We start from the raw sequence: 6,000 nt of genomic DNA, 5'->3' as shown, positions 1-6,000 counted from the left end.
AACACAGAGGTGCTATTTGGCTTCACCCAAAAAGTTAACAAACTTGACCCAAGGCTAAAAGTTCCAGATGCCATGTTGGTTTGGGGAGTTCTCTGTTCCCCTTGTGTACCTCTTCCCTCTACTCTGGCACAATGTCTCCAATGGCATTCTCTCCAGGTCAAATCAGGAAGACACCGCTGCTGGTCGTTTGCTTTCGTGAGGGACTACGCTTCAGTGTGAATGTGTCTCATCAACTTGGACCAGTGATTCTTGACCTTCTTGGGAGGAACAATTGGCAGGATGCACCCCTAGCCTGCCCTGACATCTGAAGAAAGCTCAGTAAAATACACAAATATATAAACTACCTGGACATACATCCTTCAAGGCCAGCTTCTGGGTGAGCACAGCCTAACACCAGTGGTGATCAGAGCTCTGAACAGTCAGGTAAAAATACTGAGCTTTATAAGATGTTCAACAGAGAGGAGATCTCATTACTGTGTTCAGTATCTGGTCTGTGAGAAGGGTGGTCAGCAAACAGGTTTGGATGCGGCTGTGCCTCGAATGTTAGAAGGAAGAGCAGATTTGAGATGTCACCTCAATATACCTGCAGGTGGGGCCCTGGTAGGAAATGAGATGTGTCTTAGCTCAGGCTGCCTTAATACAACACCACGGACTGGGGCATTTCAGCAACAGACATTTATTTCTCACAATTCTGGGGGCTGGAAGTTGAAAGTCAAGGTGCTGGTGGGTTAAATTCTTGGTGAGGACTGGCTTCCTGACTTTGTAAACAGCTGCCTTCTTACTGGGCCCTCCCACAGAAGAAAGAAAGAGCTGTTCTTCCTGTTCTCTGAAGGGCACTAATCCCATCATGAGGACCACACCCACATGTCCTCATGGAAACATTTTACTTCCCAATGGCTCCACCTCCAAATATCATCCCCACAGGGAGGGGGAGGGCTTCAGCATATGAATGTGGGGAGACAGGAACATTCAGAGTGTAACAAGGTGAGTAGTTTTGAAAATTTTACATTCTTTCCTGAGCTTGTAACCATGGTTTTCAGATGGTGTTGCTATCTGGTTTGTTGTGATCGGCTGAAGTAGTCATACTCCATCTTCGGATGTCTAATCTGGTGAGTTCATTTTCCAGGAGGGACAGCAACTACTCTAGTCTTGTGTATTGAGCAAAGGTTGGTCCTGATCTGCATAAGTCCCAAGAGTTTAAGGGGAGGGGAGAGAGTTCAGAGCAACAGCACCTAACACCTATTTTCAGATACTCCAGGAGACTTGCAGTTAGGGTTTCACCTTTAAACCCATAGCAAGTGGTTCGCCAAGAACATCAGCATCAGCTGCACCTGGGAACTTGTTAGACATGCAAATTACTGGCCTCGCCTTAGACCTACTGTAGCAGAAATTCTGAAGTAGGCACCAGCAATCTGTGGTTCAGCAAACCTTCCAGGTGTTGTGGATACATGCTCAAATCTGAGAACCACTCCCCAAGAATATGGTGGTTCTAGAGGGGCAGTCTTGGAGGTATAATGTTCTAGCTTAGGCGGTTCAGAATCAGAGGAGTAGGGAGTTGAATGGCTTAGAGTAGCTGGTCATCCCAGCTATCCATCCCTTTCCTTCAACATCTCACACCAATCAGCCTTTTCTCTGCTCTGATATCCCCCAATAGGTACCGGCATCAGTGGTCTGGACTCTTGCTGAAGACTTATGAAGTAAAGAAAAGAAGCAGAAATTGCCTTGTGGGCAAAAGGCAAAAGGCAAAAGGAGAAGTCAAAATCTGCCAATTTGTCATCCTGCTGCAATTCCTGGCCCTTCTCTCCACCAGCTACAACTACCCATCTTCTCCTTACACATGAGCTCAGGACAGCCCTCAGACTCCTGAAGGGACTTGCATGCTTTTGTTCATTTTTCTTAATTCTGACTTAATTCCTGTAATTTTATCAGGTTTAATTTGAAGGTAGGGAGCCCAAACTGCCTTGATGTGTCATTTTGTCACCTACTCTGGGATTTCCAATTCTATAAGTCTCTCAACCTAGTTTTCTAGAATAATCCTGCTGTGGCATTCTAAACAGACCTGCCACTTGTATGCTTCCTTATAAATGTTATTGTTTAGAGCACTTTTAGGTTCATAGAAAAATCGATAAGAAGATAGAAAGATTTTTTCCTAAACCTCTTGTCCCCATGCATGCACAACCTCTCCCACTATTAACATCTCCCATCATCAGAATGGTACATTTGTTACAGTCCATGAACCTACATTGACACATCGTCATCATCCAAAGTCCATGGTCTACATTAGGGTTCACTCTTGGTATTGTATATTCTATGGATTTTGACAAACGTGTAATAACATGTATCCACCATTATAGTATCATACAGAGTAGTTTCACTGCCCTAAAATCCTCTGTACTCTGCCTATTCATCCCTCTCTTCCCCCTAACCCTTGGCAAGCTGATTGTTTTAATGTATCCATATTTTTGTCTTTTCCAGAATGTCATGTTGTTGGAAGCTAACAGTAGGTAGCCTTTTCAGACTGGCTTCTTTCACTTTAGCAATATGATTTAAGTTTCCTCCATGTCTTTTCACGGCTGAATAATATTTCATTGTCTGGATGGACCACACCTTATCTCAACACTCACCTACTAAAAGACATTTTGGTTGCTTCCAAATTTCGGCAAGTATGAATAAAGTTGCCATATATACCCATGTGCAGGTATTTGTGTGGCCCTAAGTTTCCAAGTTATTTGAGTAAATTCCAAGAATTATGATTGTTGGATCATTTGGTAAGAGTATGTTCAGTTTTGTAAGAAACTTCCAAACTGTTTTCCAAAGTGGCTGCACCATTGTGCATTCCCATCATCAATAAATGAGTATTCCTGTTTCTCCACATCTTCACCAGCATTGGGTGTTGTTGGTGTTTTGGATTTTGGTCATTCAAATATAGGTGTGGAGGGGTATCTCATTGTTTCAGTTTGCATTTCCTTTATGACATGTGATGTTGAGTATCTTTTCATATCTTTTCATGTCACTTCCATCCTTTTTATTCTACTGGCAATGAGGTTTCTAACAGTAAACACTGTCAGCATGTTTCTGCATGAAATTATTGTATTGTTTCTTTGTTAGTTTTTAATTTGGAATCAACTTTCTCCAAAACTAAAATTGCATCCCCATTTTGTAAAACTAAAAACAAAATGAGCTCAAGTATTTGACTTGCCATTAGTAATACACCTAGTCACCATTCTTCTAGCCCAAGAATTGATATTGCTCAGCAAGTTATCGTTTTTTGAATGATCCTGAATCCATTTTAAAAGTTGGAGACATGTTTGTATTTCTTTTCCTCGAAGAATAAGTAATGGTGTGGCATGTAACCCCTTCTAATTCCTTAAGGACAGAGAATACAAACCATCAGATCTAATCTCACTGAATAAAATTAACGTCCACTTTCAAAAGTACTTTTTAGCCACTTTCTTTCCAATTCTAGCATGTTTCATCTTCCCAACATAGAAACCTTTAGTTTTAGCTCACATTTTTTTAAGAAAACAAATAAAACCTACGAAAAGTTTTTAAGTTCTTAATTTTATATTAAATTTCTATTTTCACCAAATGGATGAAGAGCATGCATTTTTTTTAAACAACAACAACAAAATAGAAACAGACATTTAATATGAAATTGTTTGGGGGAAATAAAATAAATTTAAATAATTAATTATGGATTATAAAGCATTCTTCTTATGGATAAATTTGAATATCTCGAAATGCAATGAACATGACATTAAGATATGACACCAAAGCACAACCAACAGAAGAAATAGGTAAGTTGTATTTCATCAAAATTAAAAACTTTTGTGCATCAGGAATACTACCCAGAGAGTGAAAAAACAACCACAGAATTGGCCAAAATATTTGCAAATCATGTATCTGAAAAAATTCTGGACACTGGAATATAAAAAGACTAGTTTATACCCAGAATATATAAAGTATCCAGAATATGTAAAGAACACTTACAAGTCAACAACGAAAAGACACACAACCCAATTAAAAAATGATTAATTGACTTTAATAGAACTTTCCCCAAAGAAGACATCCAGCGGCCAACAAACGTATAAAAAGATGCTCAAAATTATTAGTCATCAGGGAAATACAAATTAAAACCACAATGAGATATCATCTTACAACCTCTAGAATAGTTGTAAGCCAAAAAATGCCAGATAGTGAGTATTGGTGAGAATGTGGAGAAATCAGAACACTTATACACTGCTGGTGGGAATTTAAAATGGCACAGCAGCTATGGAAAATGGATTAGCAGTTCCTCAATAAATTAAAAAGAATTACCATGTAGCTTAATAATTCCACACGGAGTAATCTACCCAAAAGAATTAAAAACAGGTGTTCAAATGGAAACTTGTACACAAACATAGAGCTACAGTAACTCTGTTCACATTAGCCAAAAGGTAGATATGACCCAAATGTTCATCAACAGATGAAAGGGTAAACAAAATATCCATTCAGTAGAATGTTGTTCAGCTATAAAAAAGCAATGAAATACTGATACATACTATAACATGGACGACCATTATGCTCAAAAACATTGGGCTAACTGAAAGAAACTGGGCACAAAATGTCTAATCCCCTTATAGGGAATAGCCAGAATAAGCAAATCATTAGAGATAGAAAGCAGATTAGTGATTGTCACTAATTATTGGGCAGGGAGAGGGAGCAAATGGGAGCCCCACTGCTTAATGGCTGTGGGGTTCCATCGGGATGATGAGAATGTTCTGAAGGAGATGGTGGTGGTGGTAGCTCAACACTGTGCATGTACTCAATGACACCAAATTGTACACTTCAAGTCGGTTACGTTGTAAATTTTATGTTTTGCATACTTTACAACAATAAAAAGGACAAATGCTTCAAGAGCATAATTTAAATTTGTTTCATGGGTCAAATATATTTCAGAAACTAGAGCTTCCATTGTTTGAAAATAGAATCGTTCTGTGTTTTAAGCTTCTTTACAGGAGCAGGGAGCTGTGATGGGAGTTGTGATGTTTCTCATCTTCGAGCTCATGTTATGGAGAAGTGTTCTGTTTGTTATAGTGCTTGGAGAGCACATCTACCTTGTCTTTCAGTTAATTTGATCTCTACATGTGTGTGGTAAATCTTGGGGCTCAAGACGTGTGATAGATTCTTCATAAATGCTTTTGGAGACATATTCATGGGCCTTAGAAACTCTGTAGCTCTGGGTTTTATTTACCAGTGTGCAATAAACCGTCTTCCACTTTTCCAATAAAGTTAAAAATTAGGGCTTTCAAAATATCCAAAATAACACTTTTGGATTCACTGCTCTCTTATATTTAAATGAATTTTCAAAATAGTCTTTGCTTATTATATATTTACTTGCCCCTTCCAAAGACCTGCAAAATGCTTAAAACTATCTGCAGCTTGAATTGTCCCTCAACTATTCATAGCTGATAACTTTTCATCTCAGAAAATAGACATACGTCATCAACTTTTACAGCCCCCAAATACTCATTTTTACGAATATGCCAAATATTGTTTTATCTTGAGATGAACATTTAGTTTGTTTTTAATATTTGTTCCTAAAAACCTCATTGTAATGAACAACAATACACCACACACACACACACACACACACACACACACACACACACCCCTATGGCTTGAGCATGTATTCCTTGAAGTTACACGAGAAGAGTTGCACATTTACACTTCGATTTCTATCAACATGTAAGGCTTAACTGTTCTCAGAACTGCCCTGCGAATGCCGCTGATGGGCCCCAAGTTCTTCACCCCCTTCACGACAGTCCCTGAGGTATAATAAATAAAAGGTCATATCTCACAGTTTATTTTAATTTTCAGTTTGTAACTGTCACTGAAGTTGAATACTTTCCTTGAATTCAGTGACCTCTTGTATTTCTTTTGTAAATCGTATAATGGGGTCCTTTGTGCATTGCCCATTACTGAGTTATTTCTTTTTACTTTTTTATACATTTGTAAAGC

Source organism: Ursus arctos, unplaced genomic scaffold (genome assembly GCF_023065955.2).
Source record: "Ursus arctos isolate Adak ecotype North America unplaced genomic scaffold, UrsArc2.0 scaffold_3, whole genome shotgun sequence".
Taxonomy (NCBI): Eukaryota; Metazoa; Chordata; class Mammalia; order Carnivora; family Ursidae; genus Ursus; species Ursus arctos.
Note: the sequence above shows the minus strand (reverse complement) of the source record.